Genomic DNA, 24,318 nt, shown 5'->3' with positions numbered 1-24,318 from the left:
GACCAGAGAGTGAACGGCCTGACAGGAATTTTTTGGAAAGAATTTGAAGGAGGTCAGTGGGACTAAATCACAAAACAAAGGAGGATGCCAAAGAAAGGGTGGAGACATTGGCTGGGCCTCGTCAGCTACTCGAAAGATTTTTTTAAGAACCCTAAATGCAAAGGAAATCATTCAGGCTTTTAAGCAGGGGCATGATGTTATCTGAATTGCATTTTAAAAATCTCACTCTGGACATTGTATAAATGATAGATAGCAAAGGAAAAGGAGTAGCTTTGAGGGAAAAAACGAGGAGCCTGGGAAAACAGAGCAACTCTAGGTGTGAGATGAAGACTGACAGTGTTTCAGAGTGTATTAAGAACATAGGGCACAAAAGCATATTAGAAACGTGAAATAAAAAGCACACATCTTAGGCCGGGCATGGCGGCTCATGCCCATAATCTCACATTTTGGGAGGCCAAGGCAGGCTGATTACTTGAGATTAGGAGCTCGAGACCAGCCTGGCCAACATGGTGAAACCCCATCTCTACTAAAAATACAAAAATTCGCCAGGCATGGTGGTACACACCTGTAATCCCAGCTACTCAGGAGGCTGAGGCACAAGAATCACTTGAACCTGGGAGGCAGAGGTTGCAGTGACCCAAAATCACGCCACCGCACCCCAGCCTGGGTGACAAAGCAAGACTCAGTCTCAAAAAAAAAAACATAATAAGATGGGGAGGACTAAAGACAACGAGGATCTTAAAAGTAGTCAGAGGAAAACATACCAGGAATAATCAGTTGCATTTTTATATACCAGCAAAAAGTTACATTAAGTAGATTTTTTAAAAGATACTTACAATAACAAACACATGATCAATCTATTATATACATGGCATGATAAATTTAGACTGTTCAAAATATGTAACACTTTAGTCAGAGGTATTAAAAGAAAAACTGAATAACGTTATGATAGATGATCATGGATGAGAAGACAGTAACATAAAGATTTTGGTTTTCAAATATGATCATATATGCAATACAATTTCTGTCAAAATAATGACAGATTTTTATGGAAATTCCAAAAATATCTTAAATTTTATATGAAAGATAAGAGGGCCAAACATAGCCAAGACAATTTTGAAGGAGAACAAGGCAAAAATTAGCACAGAGAGGGCATGTTTTAAGTTTATAATAAATTTGATAGGTGATAATAGAGCAAAGATAGTGGTTGTATAAGAGAAGAGAATACAGGCTAAGGAACAGAATCACAATCATAAGGAAATTTTATATATGACCAAAGTGGCATTGAAAATAATTTGGGGCTGGGTGCGGTGGCTCACACCTGTAATCTCAGCTCTTTGGGAGGCTGAGGCAGGTGGATCACTTGAGGTCAAGAGTTCAAGACAAGCCTGGCCAATATGGTGAAACCCTGTCTCTACTAAAAATATACAAAAATTAGCTGGGTGTGGTGGCACGTGCCTGTAGTCCCAGCTACTTGGGAGGCTGAGGCAGGAGAATGGCTTGAACCTGGGAGGCGGAGGTTGCAGTGAGCCAAGATTGCGCCACTGCACATCCAGCTTGGGTGACAAAGCGAGACTCTGTCTCAAAAAAAGAAAAAAAAGAAAAGAATTTGGCAAAAGAATGGATATGGCAGGGCTGCTAAACACTGGCTTTTTCAAGTTGTTTTGATGATTCTAGGTTACCTGCTTTCCTATATAAATTTTAGAATCATCTTGTCAATCTTGTCAATACATACAAAAAATCCTTCTAAAAGATTTACTGAGATTGTTTTGAATCTGTAGATCAATTTGGGGAGAATTGATATCTTAAAAATATTGAGTCTTTGACCATGAACATAATGTGTCTCTCCATTTATTTAGGTCTTCTTTAGTTCCTTTTATCACTATTTTGTAGTTTCAACATATATCTCCTGCATATACTTAATTGGCTTTACATCTTAATATTTTATATGTTATTGGTACCTTATAAATTGTACTTAAACATTTTTAAATTCAGTTTTTTGGCTAATGAATACAAATGCAATTGATTTTTGTGACCTTATGTCTTGTGATCTTCCTAAACTCAGTTATTAGTTGTGGTAGTTTGTTGTTGAATCTATAGAATTTTCTGCATAAAAATAAAACATCATGTAATCTTCAAATTAAAGAATTTTACTTCTTCCATTTAAATAAGATCACTTTCTATATCTTATTTTTATTGGCTAGAATGGCTAGGATCTCTAATACATTGTTGAATAGAAATGAAGGGTGGTCATTTTTGCTGTGTCCTGATATTAGAAGAAGAGCATTTGTGTGTGTGTGTGTGTGTGTGTGTGTGTGTGTGTGTGTGTGTGATTGCAAAATAAATTTATTTGAAGATATACTGTCTTATAAAAGGTCAGAGGCAATTCGAGATCCCAGATTCAGCTTGTCTCATAAAAAGATTCAACTTCAAGTAGCACAATTTCTTGTCTGCTTTTAATCCTGAACATTCGTGAAGCACGAAACAGCCAACTGTTTACACAACACACATCTGTGACATGTGACTCTGGCACCAGTGGCGCCGCAGCTTTCAGCTGTGAGGCTGCAGGGGCTGCAGCCCTCAGCTTCGGGAGGGCCCAGATCAGGCCACTGTGACCTTTGGCTTTGCCAGCAACAACAAGTCCCAGCATCCCAGCCCTTCCCTCCCCTGGCGCCTCCCAAAAGCACAAGAATGCAAACCGAGACTGGCCCACCACTGAGGCAGGGGTGGACTCCCGCCTGAGTGTGCCAACAGGGCGGGTGGACCGTCCTGGTGACTTCCTGGTGGGCCTGGCCAACCAAGAGGCCAGGTGGCCTCACCGGGCCTGACGTGGCTGCCTGGCAGCCCGCAGAGGAAGGAGGAAGGACGCTCATGGTGCAATAGCTCTGGCCACGCTGGCGGGAGCTACGTGATGATCCTGGCGATGGCTTGCAGGGAGGGGAAGTCGTCGTCCCGGGCAGCATGCAGCGCCTGGTGGCTGCTGGCGTCGCCAAGCTTGAGCACCTGCTGGCAGGTGGGGCACACACGGCAGTCCAGGCCCGCTGCTGGGTGGTGGCCTGCCACGCGCTCTTCTTGTTGTTCTTGGTGCTGAGAGTCTTCTCACGGTTGCAGAAGTCCGTGTGTGCAGACAGGAGCTCCTGCTGCTTGGCCGTGTCGGGCAGCAGGACCAGCAGCTCATTAAAGACCTTCTGGAAATTCTCTCCCAGCAGGTCCCGGCAACTCTTGTAATACTGGGCTGCGGAGATCAGGCCCTGTCTGAAGTCCCCTGAGTGGCTCTTGAACTCGCTGAAGCGGGCCTCGTCGCTCTGCAGGAAGTCCCTGATGGACTGGATGAGCTGAAGTTTCCTCTCCCGGAAGTTCTCGGCGACTAGGTAGGCCCGTGGGGTAGGCGGCGGCCTGGGTGCTTTTGTGGTGGTGGTGGTGGTGGCGGGGCTGGGGGCTAGGCAGAAGGCCGGCGAAGCCGGGGGGCGCCTTGCTGATTGGGGGCACCAGGCCCGGTGGGGGAGGGGGAGGCGTGCCCTTCAGGAGCACCACAGCGCTGAAGCCTGGGGGCGGCGGCATCCGGGGTGGGCGGGGGCCGCCGAGCGCTGGGAAGTCCTCCTGTGGCGTGGGAAGAAGAGCATTTTATCACTAATATGATGTTAGTTGCAGGTTTTTGGTCAGTATACTTTATCAGGTTGAGGAAGTTTGTTTCAATTCATAGTTTCCAGAGAGTTTTTAATCAGGAATTAATATTGGATTTTGTAAAATGCTTTTTCTGCATCTGCGGACATGGTCATAGAATTTTTCATCTTTATTCTGTTAATATGGCACATTATATTAATTGATTTTCAAAATTAAAGCAACCTTGTATTTCTGGGATAAACCCCATTTAGTCATCATGTATGAACTGTTTTATATATTGTGAGAGTCATTTAGCTACATTTTTATTAACTGGATAATTCTTGTGTCTGTGTGCATGGTGGGGATTATCATCTGCAGTTTTATTTTCCTGTAATATCTATTTTCCTGTAATATCTGCTCTGAAACCAAAAAAGGTTTCAGAGTAATGCTGGCTGCTGTGGTCTGAATGTTTGTGTTTCCCCCAAAATTCACTGCATTGAAACCTAACCACCAATGCAATAGTATTAAGAGGTGGGAACTTTAGGAGATGATTATTTCATTAGGGTGGAGACCTCATAAATGGGATTAGCGCTCTCATAAAAGAGGCACAAGGGAGTTCATTCACCTCTTCCACCTTGTGAGGACACATAGCAGGTGCCATCGATGAGGAATTGACAGATGCTGAATCTGCTGGCACATTGATCTTGGTCTATCCTTACTCCAAAAGTGTGAGCAATAACTTTCTTGTGTTTATAGATTACTCAGTATAAGTTATTTCGTGATAGCAGCCTGAATGGATTGAGACACTGGCTTTATAGAGTAAGTTGGAAAATGTCTCCTCCTCTTCAATTTTCTAGAAGAGTTTGTGTATAATCAACATTATTTACTCCTTAAATATATAGTGCTATTTGACAGTGAAGCCATATATGTTTAGGGTTTTCTTTGTGGGTATGTTTTTAACTATGTTTAATTTTTAATAGATATATTTATTCTTGAGTGCCCTTTGGTAATTTATCTATTTCAAGGAATTTCATCTAAGTTGTTGAATATATTAACATAAAGTTGTTAATATTCTCTTATATCCTTTGAATGTCTGTAGAATCTATGACTTTATTAATCTCAAAGAACCATTTTTAATTCATTTATTTTCTTTATATTTTTTCTCTTTTCTATTTCATGGTTACTAATCTTTATCTGTCCCTTTGGCTTATTTTCTTTATCTTTCCCTTTGGCTTATTTAACTTTCATATTCTCTTCCAATTTGTTGTGCTTATTGTGTATGTCAGCTTAATTTTTTAACAGCTTTGCTGAGATATCATTGATATATTAAAAACTATATATATTTAATGTGTACAATTTAATGAGTTTGAACATATGCATATTCTCGTGATACTATCCCTACAAAAGTTTTCTTGTGTCCTTTTGTTGCTTTTTGTTTGTTTGTTTATTGTTTTGTGTGTATATGGTAAGAACACTTAACATGAGATCTTAAAATTTTAAGTGCATAATACCATATTGTTGACTGTAGGCACTATGTTGTACAACAGATCTCTAGAATTTACTCATCTTGTCTAACTGTAACCTTATACACCCATTCAGCAACTCCCCATTTCCCCCTCCCCTATCCCCTAGCAACCACTATTCTATTTTCTACTTCTGTAAGTTTGACTATTTTAGATACCTCATTTAAGTGGAATCATGGAGTATTTGTCTCTCTGTGACTGACTTAATGCATTTAGCATAATGTTTTCTATGTCCATCCATATTGTCACAAATGGTAGAATTTTGTTTTTTTAAGGCTGCATAGTATCCCGTTGTATATATATATACTACATTTTCTTTTTCCATTCATATATCAGTGGATATTTGGGTTGTTTTTGTATCTTAGTTATTGTGAATAGTGTTGCAGTGAACATGAGTGTGTAGATATCTCTTAGAGATCATAATTTTAACTCCTTTGAATATATAACCAGGAGTGCAATTGCTGCATCACATAGTAATTCCATTTTTAAGTTTTTGAAGAATCTCCACAGTTTTCCATCATGGCTGTACCATTTTACATTCCCACCAATAGTGTACAAGAGTTCCAATTTCTTCACAACCTCACTTTTAGCTTTTGTTTTTTTTTAATAATAATCATCCTAACAGGTATGAGATTGATATGGTTTGGCTGTGTCCTCACCCAAATCTCATCTTGAATTGTAGTTCCCATAAACTCCACATGTTGTGGGAGGTACCTGGTGGGAGGTAATGGAATCATTGGGGGTGGTTTTTCCCGTGCTGTTCTCGTGATAGTGAATAATTCTCATGAGATCTGATGGTTTTATAAAGGGCAGTTCCCTGCACACGCTCTCTTGCCTGCTGCCATGTAAGACATGACTTTCTCCTCCTTCGCCTTCCACCATGATTGTGAGGCCTCCCCAGTCATGTGGAACTGTGAGTCCATTAAACCTCTTTTTCTTTATAAATTACCTAGTCTTAGGTATTTCTGCATAGCAGTGTGAAAATGGACTAATACAGAGATGATATCTCATTGTGGTTTTCATTTGCATTTCCCTAATGATTAATGACTTTGAACACCTTTTCAGACACTTGGCCATTTATGTCTTCATTGGCAAAATATCTGTTCAAGTTCTTTGCTCATTCTTAATTGAGTTATTTGAGTTTTCACTATTGAGTTATAGCAGTTCCTTATATATTTTAGAAATTAACCCCTTATTGGTTGTACGGTTCGTAAGTATTTTCTCCTGTTCTGTAGGTTGCCTTTTCACTCTGTTGATTATTTCCTTTGCTGTGCAGAAGATTTTTGGTTTTATGTAGTCTCACTTGTTTGTTTTTGCTTTTGTTGCCTCTGCTTTTTGTGTCAAATCCATTAAATCATTGCCAAGATTTAATTTCATGAAGCTTTTTCTTTACTATTTTCCCAGGAGTTTTACAGTTTCAGGTCTTACATGTAAGTCCTTAATCCATTTTTATCTTTTTCTAGTATTTTAAGGTAGGAAGCTGAAATCACTGATTTGAGAGCTTTCTTTTCTAATACAGACCTTTTGTCTGCACTCCACAAATTTTGATACATTGTGTTTTGATTGTCACTGTAATCCCAGCACTTTGGGAGGCCAACGCAGGTGGATCACGAGGTCAGGAGATTGAGACCATCCTAGCCAAGCTGGTGAAACTTTGTCTCGACTAAAAATACAAAAATTAACCAGGCATGGTGGCGGGTGCCTGTAGTCCCAGCTACTCAGGAGGCTGAGGCAGGAGAATCGCTTGAACCTGGGAGTGGCAGTTGCAGTGAGCTGAGATCATGCCACTGTACTCCAGCCTGGGTGACAGAGTGAGACTCTGTCTCAGGAAAAAAAAAAAAAAAACTTTCTAATTTCCCCTTTGATATCTTTGATTCATGGTTTAATTAGAAGTGTGCTGTTTGATACCCAAGTATTTGGAGATATTCTAGAGATACTAATGTTATTGAGTTTTACTTTGATTTCACAGTGGTCTACTATATATGATTTAAATCTTTTTAAAATTAATCAAGACTTGTTTTATGGCCAAGAATATAGTCTATCTTGGAAATCTTATTAGTGCATTTTAAAGGAACATATATTATGTTATTGGGTGGAGTATTAATATTACAGCAAGTTTATATATATAGTTTATATATACATAAACTATATATATACACATACATATATACACACACATATATTCATTGATACTATATATATACACATATTGATACATTGTGTTTCAATGGTATATGGTAACAGGAAGCAAATTATTAGAATGGTAGAATTAAGCTCAGTTACGTCAATAATATCAAATGTAAACGGCCCATATACATATATATATATATATAGAGAGAGAGAGAGAGAGAGAGAGAGAGAGAGAGATGGAGTCTCACTCTGTAGCCCAAGCTGGATTGCAGTGGTGTCATCTTGGCTCACTGCAACCTCTGCCTCAGGGGCTCAAACAATTCTCCTGCCTCAGCCTCTCCAGTATCTGGGACTACAGGCATGCGCCACCACACCCCGCTAATTTTTTTGTATTTTTAGTAGAGATGGGGTTTCACCATGTTGCCCTGGGTGGTCTGAAACTTCTGAGCTCAGGTGATCCACCTGCCTCGGCCTCCCAAAGTGCTGGGATTATAGGTGTGAGTCACCGCGCCCAGCCAATAATGTTTCAGTCTTCTATGTTGTCACTGGTTTTCTGTCTATTTTTATTTTATCAGTTATTGAGAAAAAGGTATTGAAATCTCCCCAGTATAACTTTGGATTTTTTAATTTTTTCTTCTAATCCTATATGTTTTTGCTTCATGTATTTTGAAATTATTAGGTACATAAATACATACAATTGTTATAAACTTTTTATTAGTTGACCCCTTATTATGAAATGACTCTCTGTAACCCTGGTAATTGTCTTTTCTCTGATGTCTACTTTGTTACTGATTTAGCCACTATAGCTCCTTTTGCTCAGTGTTACCATGGTATATCATTTTCCGTGTTTTTACTTTCACCTCTTTGCATCTTTATATTTAAAGTGTTTTTCTTATAGGAAGCATAGAGATGAATCTTAATTCTTTATCTAATTTAACAATATCTACCTTTTAATGGGGCTGTTTAGATGGGCCATTTACATTTAATATTATTGACATAACTGAGCTTGATTCTACCATTGTAATAGTTTGCTTCCTGTTTGTCCCACCTTCTGTTCATTCCCATTTCTGTCTTTTTCTGCCTGCTCTTGGAATGAGTAGAGGTTTTTTTTCCAACTTTTATTTTAGATTCAGGGTGTACATATGCAGGTTTGTTCCAAAAGTATATAGTGTGATGCTGAGGTTCAGAGTATGATTGACTGTTACCCAGGAAGTGAGCATAGTATCCAACAGTTAGTTTTTCAGCCCTTGTTCTCCTCTCTGTACCTCATCTCGTGTTCCCCAGTGTCTGTTGTTCCTACCTTTATGTCCGTGTGTACCTAATGTTTCACTCCCACTTGTAAATGAAAACGTGGTATTTGGTTTTCTATTTCTGCATTAGTTCACTTAAGATAATGGCCTCCAGCTGCTTCCATGTTGCTGCAAAGGACACAGTTTCATTCTTTTTTATGGCTGCATAGTATTTCATGGTGTATATGTATCACATTTTCTTCATCCAGTCCACTGTTGATGACCACCTGGGTTGATTCCATGTCTTTACTATTGTGAATAATGCTGCAATGAAGATACGCATGCATGTGTCTTTTTGGTAGAATGGTTTGTTTTCCTTTGGGTATATATCCAGTAATGGGATTGCTAGGTCAAATGGTAGTTCAATTCTTACTTCTTTGAAAAATCTCCAAACTGCTCTCCACAGTGACTGAACTAATTTACATTGCCACCAGTAGCATATAAGCATTCCCTTTTCCCCACAGCCTTGCCAGCATCAGTTGTTTTTTGACTTTTTAATAATAGCTATTCTGACTGTTGTGAGATAGTATCTCATGGTGGTTTTGATTTGGAATTCTCTGATGATTAGTGATGATGCACATTCTTTTATATGTTTGTTGGCTGCTTGTTGAGCTTCCTTGTCACCTAGATTCTGAATTCTCTGTCATTTCAGCCATTTCAATCTGGGGAGCTAGTGTGATCTTTTGGAGGTAAATAGACACTCTGACTTTTTGAATTGCCAGCGTTTTGTACTGATCCTCATCTGAGAGGACTTATGTTCCTTTATCTTTTTGAAATTGCTGTCATTGGATGTGGCTTTTTGTTTTTATATGTTTATTTCCATTGAAGGTTTGACTGTGGGGTATGTTGAGTATAGTTGATAGGTTTAGTTTCTAGGTGCTTTCAGAGGGCCAAGGCTTCCTACAGGATCTTTATTCGTGGCTAGATACCTGCATTGGCTTTCACAGGTGATGTGCGCTGAAGGCATTTTCGTTTGGTGGTGTAATTAAAACCATAATCCAGTAGATGGTGCTAAAGTGTAAGGGTCAGCAGATAAGCTCTCAGCCACCTGCCTCCTCTGTATTTTAGCATGTTTGCAGCAGTACTCTTGGGTGGGGGAGACTGAGGAGGGGGCAGTGAGAGATGACCCCCTCACTAAGTGCATTCCCAGGCCTTAGAGAAGCCCCTCCAATCACTGGCACTGCCCCCATGTTTCCTTAGCCCCAAGGGGGGCTCTGGCAGGCTGTGCTCCTGCCTCCCTTAGGGGCAGCCTGAACTGAAGGTTAGGACTCCAGGAGACCTGCAGCTCCCCAAGGGCCCACTGATCCTCTGTGCTTGGCAGAGTCCAAGCAGGCTGTGGGTTATGTCTGCAGGTGTCTGTGGATGCACTTGGTCAAGGGTAGAGGATCCCTGGGGAGGGTGGTGTTGCTGTGGGTGTGCAGCTGGTGTGGCACCTGTGGCCCAGGGTTATTTGCCCAGCAGATGGTTGTGGGAACCACCCAGCTTATGCTACCCAGACTGGGTCTCCTAGTGTCTGCCCTGGAGCTGGCCTAGCCAGCTAGTTTTGTCCCAAGCCTTCTGCACTAGATCTTTGGGTTGTTAGGTGCTCTGGGCTTTGGGACACCCTTGGGCAGAGGCTGCAGCTGGCAAATAAGCTGCATCCTTTTTAGACCAGTGTTACAGGGGGAGGCAGGCCTAGCTCCCACACTGGCCCATGAACCTGTGCCTCACTCTTCTCAGTGTTCTGAAAGTGGAGGCTCCTCTCTTGCTCAAGCTCCAGTCACAGATCTCAGCTCAATACTCCTGAGCTATATTCTCACACCCTGGGGGTTTGGGACTGGGCCTGCAGCTTTGTCCTGTTGAGTTGAGCATTGGCTGTGCTGGGAGAGCCAAAGTGTTCCCAGGCAAGGCAGTGGAGGCTGTGCTTTGTGCATGCTCTTGCAGGAGCAGCCAGGCAAAGGCTTTAGGAGGGGCCAGTAGATGCTGAGCAGGGGGCAGGGGGAGTCGGGGGAGGTCAGATGCCCCCTGGTCCCCCAGGAAAGACAGCCCTGCTCTCTCCTGCCCAGCATTGAGCAGGGGCTAGAGCCACTCGGGGCAAGATGGAGTGCCTTGGAGGATGGGCACCTATGATTGCGTTTTGCTGCAGCTGCCCTGCACACAAAACCTTCTGGCTCCACGCAGGCATGAGCTCTGCCTCTGGTTACTCTCTGGCAGTTCCCCGGGCATGACCCCACTGTGGGGCCATGGCATCTCTTGTGGCTATAGGATCCCAGAAGCCCATGGCAGGAGTGTGTTGCCCATAGTTCCTTCACTCACCCTCCCTTAGGACCTGTTCAGGGCCAGGAGCTGGGCAACTCTATGCAGGGTTCTCAGCTTCCTCCTTCTTTCTGGAATGAATAGTTGTTATGGCTTTATTTTTATCTCTTTTGTTGGCTTATTAGCTGTAACTGTCTTTTTTATTTTTTGTAGTGGTTGCCCTATGTTTTTTTATACTTCTTCGTCACTAACTTTCTGTAACATTATACTACTTCATGTGATAGTATAAGGACCTTACAATAGTATAGTTCCATTTCTACTCTATTGGCTTTTGTGCTATTATTACAATACATGTTACTTCTACAGATATCATAAATCCCACAGTGTATTATTACTATGCTTTAGAAAGTCTTCCAAAGAGAATTGTAAAATAAGAAAACATATATCATTTATATTTACCCACATACTTACTATTTCTAGTGTTCTTTTTTTTTTTGAAATGGAGTCTCACTCTGTCACCAGGTTGGAGTAAAGTAGCACAATCTCGGCTCACTGCAACCTCCACCTCCTGGGTTCAAGGGATTCTCCTGCCTCAGCCTCCATAGTAGCTGGGACTACAGGTGCATGCCACCACACCCAGCTAATTTTTGTATTTTTTCAGTAGAGACAGGGTTTCACCATGTTGGCCAGGATGGTCTTGATCTTTTGACCTCGTGATCTGCCTGCCTCGGCCTCCCAAAGTGCTGGGATGACAGGCGTGAGCCACCGCGCCCAGCCGTGTTATCTTTTTAATATAATTCTTTCTTTCTTTTTGGGTAGATACCCAGTAGTGGGATTGCTGGATCATGTAGTAGTTCTATTTTTAGTTCTTTGGGAAATCTCTGTTCTGTCTTCCACAGAGGTTGTACTAATTTACAGTTGCACTAACAGTGTATAAGGGTTCTCTTTCTCTACATCTTGCCAACATCTGTTATTTTTTGTCATTTTAATAGTCATTCTGATTGGTGTTAGATGGTATCTCGTCATGGTTTTAATTTGCATTTCTCTGATGATTAGTGATGTTGAACTTTTTTTCAAATGCCCGTGGGCAATTTGTATGGCTTATTTGAAAACTCACTATTCATGTCCTTCTTCCACTTTTTAATGGGATTCTTTAGAGGTATTTTTGTAGAGTTGTTTGAATTTCTTGTAAATTCTGGATATTAGTCCACTGTCAGATGTATTCAAACTCATTTTAAAATACATATTCTGCATGGCAAAATAAAACGAAACAACATAACCCCAAACACACACATCTGCTGACTTTCATAGTCAGTACTAGGGAATTAGCTGAAGCAGGACAAAAGATACATACACGTATGCCTTTGGCATCCAGATAGACAACCTGGGTCCATTAGGCATTCATAGGGAGCTCTGGAAACTGCAGTCTACTGCAGAGCACGTGCCACACCCAGATAGTCTTTTTTAAAAGTCTGTAATTAGCTTTATTAACAGTGTAACATTTTCATGAATTCTTAAATTTTGTTTTAATTTTCACAATATTACAGTTTAAAATATACAGCTTAATAACAAGCATGTTAATTCAAATCAACAAATATTCAAGCCTACATGAAAGAAGAATGAAATGAGATTACCTTTTTATATAATCAGCTGAATTCTTTTTAAGGGCAAAAAGTTAATATTGGTATTTAAAAACCTACATTTCCAATGTTTCTGCTGGCCATCCAATCCAACCATATGTATATTACTTAGGCCACAGGACTGCCCATTAGTCTTTCCTGTCAGAGAGCAATTAGCCTCTGAATCATTTTTGCTCAGCACCAGTTTTCTCTATAAATAAATTTGGATGGGCCAGGGAATTGTCATCTTGGTATTTGATAGAAGTAGGGATGCTGCTCAGTTGTATTTTGTTTTCAGTACTGGGTGGATCAACACCTGCTAATGTTGGTCCTGATGTTGAAGTTGCATGTTTCGCTTCACCAGATTCCACTAACTTTTTGACTTCTTAATTGATCTGAATGTCTGCTGAACAAAGGAATCACTTTCAACAGCTTCCATTTCTTTTACTTTTTTCACTTGTTCTACAAGGGTGGCGTGGTCTTCCTCCTTTCTTCTCTTTGCTTCTTCCTCATTTCTTTCTTTGGATTTCAATGCTTCATCAGCTTTTGCAGCAGCTTCAAGAACCAGCTGTATTCTGGCTTTGGCCTCTTCAGCTGGTGGCAGATGGCTTAATCCAGCTTTGATGTTTCCAGATTCCCCATGTTTGATGTTATGTAATCCTTGTCCTTCCCTTAATCCTTCCCCTTTTCTCTTTATCTCTGAATTTACGTTGTTCTTTATCCCGAGACCAACTATGCATTCTTCTGTGGCTGGACCTTTCACTTCTCCGACTGTGAGAACACGGACAAGGCCTTGACCTAGATCTTCTTATTCTGCTTTTTGACCTAGACCTCTTAACTCCATAGGATTTCTCTCCATCCCTTGAACGACTTCGAGTTAGTTTCCTTCTAGAGCCATGAGAGCTACTCCTTGGTTGATGCCTGCATCTTCTATCATAAGAATGCAAATGAGGCTGAAGATCTCTGGACCAAGATTTTGACTTTGATCTTGATTTCCTTCCTTCTTTCTTTCACCTGTATATTCTACTATCTGAAGAACTCCTCGATGAGGACCATTTACAGTGCTTTTTTTTTTTTCTCTCTCTCTCTCAGTTCTGCTTTCTTCTACAGTATTTGATGACTGGCATCCCATTTCTATAAGCTGGGTCCAGAACTTTGGGCTCACACCTTCCTTTGATGTGCAAGTGCCACAGACCCTGAGATGTTTCTTCAGATCAGGGTGCTGCTGGCATCCACTGAACTTGCTTCAGTTTAAGCCGAGCACCTTCCTGAGAATCATTTCATTTTATCTTTCATTTTGTAGTGAGAAGAGGCTTCAGCATGAATAGTCTAGGGACATGCAAGGTGTATAAAATACAGTGGAGTTGTGAATTAGGTTGTATGAGGGAGAAATTTATAAAAAATATAAAGCATTGTAAAGACAAATGCATGTTACACAAAACCAGGAGACCACTTCATTTTAAGAGGTACCTGCTGGTCTCAGAAGCTTTAAGTGATTTATAATCTAGTCAACAATAAGTGGCAGATGAGCTGAAAATATATTTGCATGAAGTTCTTAGTTCAGAGGTAAAGCTAGGATGCTATGCATGGCAACATTGGAAGGGAAAGAGCTTTTGAAATCCAGGTCTGGGCATTTGCTCTAATCAGAGGTCAACATCTTCTCTGCCCTCCTAACCCACTCCCCGCCAGGGGTCCTGTCTCCTAGACCACACATTAGCAGATATAATATCTGTCATTCTGGCTTCTCATTCTCTTTCCAGAAAAATCCAGACATGATTTTATTGCAAGATGGAGAGAAAAGGAGACAGCATCACATGTCTTATATTAGTCACAAAAACGGGATGGGTTTTATTTCAGGCGCTAATTCTTTTGAAAACACAAGGTAAACTTTGATCTTAATCTATTTGATGTGGTTTTAAGTAAAGGAGCATCTTGTGCTTACTTTGAAAGTGTTTTTTTACTTCGGGCTTGGTCAAATATTACATTTTGTTCCAGAGAAAAACTCATTTGGAAGGCAGCATGGAGTATAGAATTAGACATCCCTGGGCTTGAAGCCCATCTCAGCCATGAACTACCTTTATGACCTTCAGCTAGTTACTTTTACTCACTCAGCTTCAGTTTCTTCATTTATAAAGCAAGTGCCTCAACATCGCTTTTTGACTTTCTTAATCTTGTCTACGCATCTACATGTAGCCCTTTTATTACTGATTTTTAACTACTGCTGGCCATTGGAATGACTGAGAAGCCCATGTCTCACTCTCAGACAAGGGGGATTTTGATTCTAATGACAGTCATGGTTGAGAGTCCACTGTGTTAAAGTCTCTTCATTTGAAGCATCTGATGTGAATTCTATTTTCTGCTTAAACCCCAGACATAGATGTTAAGTTTCAAAATTATGTCGTACATTCATTCCCACTACATACTCACTGAGTGCTTACCATGTACAGACTCTGTGATAGACTATGGAAATACATTGAAAGAAATTCCCTGTTTTTAAGAACTTTACCTAGTGTTTAGAAATTGCATTTAAAACTTATAATTAAAATACTATGGACCTTGGCTTAAAGGATGCACCTTGTTATCTGTAATCATATTTGTAGTTAAATATTGCTTTGAAAATACACTGTAGACAATAAGACAAAAAAGGAAATAAAAAGTACATGAATTGTGAAGGAGAAAATAAAATTGTCTTTGTTCACAGATGACATGATTGTCTATGTAGGAAATCCCGAGGAACTGACAAAATCAACAAACAAACAAATCTAGAACTAATTAGTTCTAGATTATAGCAAGGTTGCAGGATACAAGCTTAATACCTGAAAGTAAATTCCTTTCCTATATACCAGCCATGAACAATTGGAATTTGAAATCAAAATACAACACCATTAATATTATTACCAAAAGAAAGAGAGGGAGAAATATGTATTATGCTAACAAAAGAAGTAAAAAAGGTATGTGAGAAAAACTACAAATCTCTGATGAAATAAATCAAAGGAGATCTAAATGAATGGAAAGACAAACTATGTTAATGGATAAGAAAACTCAATCTTGTTATGTGTCAGTTCATTCCAATTTGATCCATAGATTCATTGCAATCCTAGAAAGCTACTTTGTGGACATCTGCGAACTGATTCTAAGTTTTACACGAAAAGGCAAAAAGATGCAATAATCGAAACAATATTGAAGAAGAACAAGGAAGTCAGACTCTTCTTGACTTCAAGTCTTTCTATAAAGCTACAATAATCAAAATAGTGTGGCATTGGTGAAAGAATAGATAGATCAAAACCAATTCAATGGAGAAAGGGAAAAGACAGTCTTTTTAACAAATGGTGCTGGAACTGGAGTTCCTTATGAAAAAGAAAAGGAAAGAATCTAGACACTGACATTACACCTTTCAGAAGTTAGTTCGAAAAAAATAAATCATAGATCTAAATGTAAAACACAAAACTATAAAACATGTAAAAGATAACATGAGGAAAAATCTAGATGACCTTGGTTTTGGTAATGAGTTTTAACATATGATGCTAAAAACATGATCCACAAAAAAAAAAAAAAAAAAAAGTGGTAAGTGGAACTTCGTTAAAATTAGAATCTTCTGGGCTGGGTGCAGTGGCTCACACCTGTAATCCCAGCATTTGGGGAGGCCAAGGTGGGCAGATCACAGGTGCAGATCTGCAGATCACAAGGTGGTCAGGAGATTGAGACCATCCTGGCCAACATGGCAAAAGCCCGTCTCTACTAAAAATACAAAAATTACCTGGGCGTGGTGACACGCGCCTGTAGTCCCAACTACTCAGGAGGCTGAGGCAGGAGAATCGCTTGAATCCAGGAGGCGGAGGTTGCAGTGAGCCAAGATCGTGCCACTGTACTCCAGCCTGGCAACACAGCGAGACTCCGTCTCCAAAAAAAAAAAAAAAAAAATTAGAATCTTCTTATCTGTGAAAGATACTGTTAAGACGATGAAAAGATAAGTCACAGACTAGGAGAAAATATTTGCAAAACACTATTGGTAAAGGACGTGTATCCAAAATATGCAAAGAACTCTTTAAAAATTCACAATAAAAAAAACAGCCCAATTAAATTGACAAACCATCTGAACAGACACCTCACCAAAGAAGATATACAGCTTAAAAGCAAGCATAGGAAAATATGCTCAACATCATATGCTATTAGATGATATAACTTGGATGCTTGTCCTCTCCAAATCTCATGTTGAAATGTAATCTCTGTAATCCCTAATGCTGATGGTGGGGCCTGGTGGGGGGTGTTTGGGTCATGGAGGGGATCCTTCACGAATGGCTTGGTGCTGTCCTCACAATAATGAGTGAGTTCTCACTCTGTTCACGGGAGATCTGGTTGTTTAAAGAGTGTGGCACCTCCCCACTCTTCTGCTCCCACTCTCACCATGTGATGCCCCTGTTCCTCCTTCTCTTTCCCCATGACTGTAAACTTCCTGAGGCCCTAACAGGGGCAGGTACTAGTGCCATGCTTACTGTGCAGCATGTAGAACCATGAGCCAATTAAACCTCTTTTCTTTATAAGTTGCCAGCTTCAGATATTTCTTTATAGTGATGCAAATGCAGCGTAACACATCAGAGAAACACAAATTCAAGCAATAAGGAGACCCCTATTAGAATAACTAAAATCTAAAATACTGATGATACCAAATGCCAGTAAAGATGTGGAGTAACAGGTACTCTCATTCACTGCTAGTGGGAAAGCAAAATGGCCCAGCTACTTTGGGAGAAAATTTGGCAGTGTTTTTACAAAGTTAAACATATTCTTCTCATACATCAGGCAACCACACGCCTTCGTATTTCTATGAGTTGAAAACTTATGTCTACACAACCTGCACACGAATGCACATTGCTAAGTGAAAGAAGCCAATGTGAAAAGGCTATGTAATGTATGGTTTCGACTATATGACATTTTGGAAGAGGCAAAACTATACATCAATGATATAAAGGGATTTGGGAAGCACAGGAGGAAGAGGAGAGGGATGAATACGGTAGAGCACATGGGATTTTGAAGGCAGTGAAACTATTCTATATGGTATTATAATGATGACACATGGGTATTATGCGTTTGGTTGTAGAATGAACAACACAAGAGTGAACCCTAATGTTAATGATGGACTTTAATTAATAGTAATGCATCAATATTGGTTCATCAATGGAAACAAATGTGCCATCCCAAAGCAAGGTGTTAACAATACAGGAAACTGCTAGTTAGGGTGCGGTGGAAAGAGGGGGCTATATTTACTTCCTGCCCATCTTTCTATAAACCTAAAACTGACCTAAAAGTAATGTCCATTAATAAAATATATGCTGCAGAAGTATCACAGGCTGCATTTGATAAAACTACTTCTCATGAGTATCTAAAACTTTTTTTAAATTACTAATAGAATCTTATTGATTAGAAATAATAAAATACAAAAGTAATAGTGCGGCAAGGAAGCATTAGCGGTCCTTTGCTTCCCTTTGGAGTAGGAAGCCGTCGTGTGTTCTTGAGGCAAGAATGTTCAGAGGCAAATTACGACTTGTTTGGGTTGTGCCTTAGCTTTCCTATTGAGTACAAATGTTCCATCCAAATGCATGGGTAGAAATTTTGCCCCGAATTTAGTTTTTGGAATTACTAGTAAGACTAATTCACGCAGGCTTCTTGAAGTTGGAACACATGTAAAGCAGGTAAGATGATTTTGGGGAAGGTTTCATGAAAGTCTTTCCATACAGACTTTATTTTCCTCAGCTGCAGACAAGGGAGACAGAATAGATGATGTGAAAGATTCCTCTTAACTCAGATTATATGAATGATTGATATTCTGGGCACAGTAGGAAAAATAATATAAAATATCTTTATGAGATAATGAGTTTTGTACTTGAGTTATCTGTCACTCAGGAATGGAATATAAAATTTCTCATCAACCAATCCCTGAAAAGCAGGGATTGGCAAAGTTTTTCTGTAGAAGACTTGATAGTAAATATTTTGGGTTTTGTGGACTCTACTGTCCATCACAGCTATTCAACTCTTCTATTGTATGAACACACCATAGACAATACATAAATGAATGAACGTCACTATGTTTCAATAAAATTTTATTTACAAAAACAGGCAAAGTGGGCTGTAGTTGGTCAACATCTTTTAGGCACTGAAACAATATGTTAGACCAAAGTCAAAAGAAAAGGAGAAATGAAGAAAGGGGGAAAAGAAAGAAAAAAGGAAGGAGAGAAGGAAGGAAGGAAGGGGAAGGAAGGAAGGAAAGAAGGAAGGAAGGAAAGAAGATAAGTCACAGGTGCCTTATAGTGTTCATTCACTTAATCATTTGTTCCCATGGCAAATATTTTAAACTTATATTTTCAGGCACTGTGCTAAGCACTCGAGATTTTTAAAAGAGAGAGTGATAAAAAGTTGAATAAGAGAGTCCTTGCACTCAAGATGCATATGGGCTAGAAGGGGATATATTCATGTAATAATAATCATAATAAGTAGATGCACTGAGACCTCCCCAACAACCCCAAATAGGCATGATCCTTACCTGCTACCCAGGTATGCCTGAAATCATAAATGGCAGTCATTTAGAAGCTACACGCTTTTGTTTTGCTGAGTAGGGTGTGAAAAGTACAGGCAAGAATTGAGTTCCCGTGTGTCTATGGGCAATGACGTGGATTTTAGAGGTTATGCTGGGTGGAGGTGAGGAGGAGAAAAGAGGTGAGAAAACTGATAGAACTATGGGAAGAAACATGGAGCCAATGAGAAAGATTGCGATGAGGCTTCTTAACTGTAGTGTGCAATACGGATTCTCCTGTCCTTCCCCCTGGAAAACATCAGCACACCATTCGTATGCTGTGAAGTTAGACCTGTCTTGGGGAATTAAAAGAAAGTGCTCATGTGGGCTTAGAGCAGCTAGGGGGAAAAGACATAAGAGGTCTGCCCTCCTTGCCTCCCATCTCTAACCCCTGGCAACCAGTAATCCACTCTCCATCTCTATAATGTCGCTATTACAAGATTATTTGTAAATGGAATCATACTGTATGTGACCTTTGAGACTGGCTTTTTTCATTCTGCATAGTTCCCTTGAGATGTATCCAAGTTGTTGCCATATCAGTAGTTGATTGCTTTTTCTTTTCTTTTTCTTTTTTTTTTTTTTTTTGAGATGGAGTCTCACTCTGTTGCCCAGGCAGGAGTGCAGTGGTGTGATCTTGGCTCACTGCAACCTATGCCTTCCGGGTTCAAGCGATTCTCCTGCCTCAGCCTCCTGAGTAGCTGGTACTACAGGTGCGCATCACCATGCCTGGCTAATTTTTGTATTTTTTAGTAGAGACGGGGTTTTACCATGTCAGCCAGGCTGGTCTCGAACTCCTAACCTCATGATCCACCTGCTTCAGGCTCCCAAAGTGCTGGGATTACAGGCGTGAGCCACCGCACCAGGCCCTGAATTCCTTTTTATTGGTGAGTAATAGTCCGTGGTGTGGAAGTTCCCACACTTTGTTTAATCATTCATCCACTGAAGGACATCAGGATTATTTCCAGTTTTGGGCTACTGCAAATAAAGCTGCTATAAACCTGTGTGTATGTATTTTGTTGTGGACATAGGCTTTCACTTCTCTGGGATACAGGACCAGTGGTGAAATTACTGATCATATCTTATGTGCATTTCTTAGTTTGAAAAGAAACTATCGAGCTATGTTCCAGAGTGGCTGGTACCGTTTTACATTTATATTAATATGAGAGATCCAGTTTCTCTGCAATCTCCCCAGCATTTGGTGGATCATTGCTTTTTAAAGCTGTTCTAATAGGTGTCTGGTGATATGTCAGCATGGTCTTAATTTGCCTAAAGGAGAGTGATAAACATCTTTTCATGTGCTTATTTGCCAGACACATAGGCCATTGGAAAAATGTTTATTCATTGCCTTTTGCTCAATTTCTTTATTTTCTCTTTCTCTTTCTTTCTCTTTTCTCTCTCTTTTTTTCTCTCTCCCTTTCTTCCTCTTTCTTTCATTCTCTCCTTCTTTCCTTCCTTCCTTCCTTCCTCCCTCCCTTCCTTCTTTCCTTCTTCCTTTTCTTTCTTTTCTTTCATCTCACTGTGTCACTTAGGCTGAAGTGCAGTGGCAGGGCTCACTGCAGCTTTGACCTCCCAGGCTCAACTGATCCTCCCACCTCAGCCTCCTGAGTAGCTGGGACCACAGGTGTGCCTCCATGCCCCGCTGATTAAATTTTTTTTTTTCTTCTGTGGAGATGGCATCTCACTATGTTGCCCAGGCTGGACTCAAACTCCTGGGCTCAAGTGATTCTCCTTCCTCAGCCTCCCAAAGCTCTGGGATTATAGATGTGAGCCACGGCACCCAGTCTTGCCCATTTTCTAATTGCATTGTTTCTTTTTTTATGCTTTTGCAGAGCAAAATTTTAAAATTTTGATGATGTTCCATTTATAATTTTCCCTTTTACGTATTGTGCTTTGGGGGCCAAGTCCAAGAATTCTTTACCTAACCCTAAATCCAGATGATTTCTCCTATTTATTTTTCCTAAAGGCTTTATAATTTTACCTTTCACATTTATGTCTGTGATCCATTTTCAGTGAATGTTTATATAAGATGTGAGGTTTGGGTCCATTCGTTTCCCCGTGGGTGTCCCATTGTTTCAGCATCATTTGTTGAAAGGTGATCCTTCCTCCATTTAATTATTTTTTGCACTTTATGAAAAATCACAATAGCAAAGACTTGGAACCAAGCCAAATGTCCAACAATGATAGACTGGATTAAGAAAATGTGGCACATATACACCATGGAATACTATGCAGCCATAAAAAATGATGAGTTCATGTCCTTTGTAGGGACATGGATGAAGCTGGAAACCATCATTCTCAGCAAACTATCGCAGCAAACTATCGCAAGGACAAAAAACCAAACACCACTTGTTCTCACTCATAGGTGGGAATTGAACAATGAGAACACATGGACACAGGAAGGGGAACATCGCACACCAGGGCCTGTTGTGGGGTGGGGGTAGGGGAGAGGGATAGCATTAGGAGATATATCTAATTTTAAATGACAAGTTGATGGGTGCAGCACACCAACATGGCACATGTATACATACGTAACTCATCTGCACGTTGTGCACATGTACCCGAAAACTTAAAGTATAATAAAAATAAAAAAAAAGAAAAGAAAAATCAGATGGGCATGGCTGTGTGGGTTTTGTATCCTGTTCTATTAATCTATGTCTCTATACCTTCACCAATATCACAGTCTTAACGGCTGTAGCTATAGTAAGTCTAAACATCAGGTAGAGTGATTTCTCCCACTCGATTTATTTATTTACTTATTTAGAGACAGGGTCTTGCTATGTTGCCTGGCTATGTTTGGACTGGGCTCAACTGATTCTCCCACCTCAGCCTCCTGAGTAGCTGGGACTCCAGGTATGCACCACTGCACCCAGCTCCATTTTCTAGTTCTTTTTCAAAATGTTTTAGCTGTTCTAGGTCCTTTGCCTTACCATACACATTTAGAATTTGCTTCTCTATGTCCTCCTGCCTCAGTATGAAAAACTGCTGAGGCCAGGCACGGTGGCTCACGCTTGTAATCCCAGCACTTTGGGAGGCCAAGGCAGGCAGATCACTTGAGGTTAGGAGTTCAAGGCCAGCTTGGCCTCCTGTCTCAGTATGAAAAACTGCTGAGGCCGGGCACAGTGGCTCAAGCCTGTAATCTCAGCACTTTGGGAGGCCAAGGCAGGCGGATCACTTGAGGTCAGGAGTTCGAAACCAGCCTGGCCAACATGGTGAAACCCCTGTCTCTAATAAAATTACAAAATTAGGCAGGTGTGGTGGCAGGCGCCTGTAATCCCAGCTACTCAGGAGGCAGAGGCATGAGAATTGCTTGAACCCGGGAGGCAGAGATTGCAGTGATCTGAGATTGTGCCATTGCACTCCAGCCTGGGCAACAGAGCAAGACTCCATCTCGAAAGAAAGAAAGAGAGAAAGAGAAGAAAGAAAGAAAGAAAGAAAGAAAGAAAGAAAGAAAGAAAGAAAGAAAGAAAGAAAGAAAGGAGGGAGGGAAAAAAAGAAAAAGAAAAACTGCTGAGATTTTGAAAGGCATTTTGTTATATCCTCAAATGAGTTTGTGGAGAACTGACATATTTATTATGTTGAGTCTTCCAATCCATGAACACAGTATGTCTCTGCATTTAACTAGCTCTTCTTTTATTTTGTTTTTTTGTCAGCATTTTTGCAACATTCAGTATGTAGATTCTGTACATGTTCTTTTAGAATTACACCTATTTTCATTGGGGAGGGTACAATTGTAAAGAGCATTGTGTTTTTAATTTTAGTTTCCACATGTTTGCTGCTGGTATATAAAAATGTAGTTGATTTTTGTGTGTTGATCTTGTATTGTGCAAATGTGCTGAACTCTCTTGTTAGTTTAAGAGGTTTGTTGAGGAAAATTCTTCTAGATTCTATGTGCAGATGATCATGTCATCTGTCAATAGGGACAGTTTTATTTCTTTCTTTCCAGTCTGTATGCCTTTTAATTCTTTTTCTTGCCATGTTGTACTTGCTAGAACTTCCAGTATTATGTTGAATATGAGTAGTAAGTTTGGACATCTTTGCCTTGCTCCTGATCTTAGGGAAGGGCATTTGGTTCTTCACTATTAACTACGATGTTAGCTGTAATTCTTTGGGTGAACACTTTTTGTCGAGTTCAGAAATTTCCTTTCTAGTATTAGTGTCTTGCAAATTTTCATCATGAGTGGATGGTGGATTTTGTCAAAGACTTTCTTGGTGTCAGCTGATATGCTCATAAAACCTTATGGTTTTTTAGCCTAGTGATATGTTGATTGATTTTTGAATATCGAGTCAACTTTGCACGCCTGAAATAAATCCTAAGTGATCATAACGTGTAATTCTTTTCATTGTTGGATTAAATTTGCCAGTATTTTGGTGATTTTTATGTCTAAGTTCATACAAGATATGGATCCTTCCTTCCTTCCTCCCTTCCTCCCTTCCTCCCTCCCTCCTTTTCTCCCTCCCTTCCTTCCCTTTCTCTCTTCCCTTGCTCTCTTTCTGTATTTCCTCTCTTCTTTCTTCTGTCTTTGTGTAATTTTGGTATCAGGGTAATACTTGCCTTACACAAAGAGTGGGGAAGGGCTTTCTTTTCTATTTTTCCGGAAGACAGTGTGTAAAATTGCTATTAATTCTTCTTTAAATATTTGGTAGAATTCTCCAGTGAAACTCTCTGGGCCTGGAAACTTTCTCACAGGTGTTTTAGCTATAAATTAAATTACTTTAATGCTTATGTGACTATTCAGGTGATCAATTTTATCTTGGTTGCATTTTGATAGTTTGTGCTTTTCAAGGAATTAGTCTGATTTTCTATATTCTTGAATTTATGGGCATAAACTTGTTCATAGTAGTCCCTTACTTTCTCTTTAATGACTACAACAGATACGGTGATATTCCATTTTGTTCTGACATTGGAGATTTGTATATTCTCTCTACTGTTATCAACCTTCTTAGGGGTTTTTCAATTACCTATAATTTTTTGTTAATGATCCGGCTTTTGTTTCATTGATTTTCTCTATTGTTTTCCTGTATTAATTTCTTTGATTTTTGCTCTTATTATTTCCTCTCTTTCTGCTTGTTTGGATTTAATTTAGGTTTTCTTTTTCTACCTTGTTGAGGTAAGAACTTAAGATCACTAATTTGAGATCTTTTCTCTTTTAAACATAAGCAATTAGTGCTTAAATTTCCTTCTCAGTACTGCCTTAGCTGTATTCCACAAAATTTAACTCATGATATTTTCATTTTTCTTTCTTCTTCTTCTCTGTATTTTAAATTTTTATTTGAAAGTTTTTATTGCCTCATGGATTATTTAGAATTGTGATGTTTAATATACAAGTTTGGGAGTATTTTTATTGAATTTCTAT

General features: G+C 39.9%; 1 long non-coding RNA gene and 1 pseudogene across 1 annotated transcript in view; one reads left to right on the top strand and one right to left on the bottom strand.

Moving 5' to 3' along the window:
- Positions 1–24,318, top strand: part of LOC134807653 (uncharacterized) — a 61,653-nt gene that overhangs the window by 1,867 nt on the left and 35,468 nt on the right. Inside the window, exon 2 of the long non-coding RNA XR_010148665.1 lies at positions 3,207–3,371. This is a non-coding gene — a long non-coding RNA (uncharacterized LOC134807653). The remainder of the gene's footprint in view (positions 1–3,206; positions 3,372–24,318) is intronic.
- LOC100608087 (serine/Arginine-related protein 53-like) lies at positions 12,529–16,839 on the bottom strand (annotated as a pseudogene).

Source organism: Pan troglodytes, chromosome 11, assembly GCF_028858775.2.
Source record: "Pan troglodytes isolate AG18354 chromosome 11, NHGRI_mPanTro3-v2.0_pri, whole genome shotgun sequence".
NCBI classification, from domain to species: domain Eukaryota; kingdom Metazoa; phylum Chordata; class Mammalia; order Primates; family Hominidae; genus Pan; species Pan troglodytes.
Note: the sequence above shows the minus strand (reverse complement) of the source record. Positions and strands in the feature narration are given on the sequence as shown.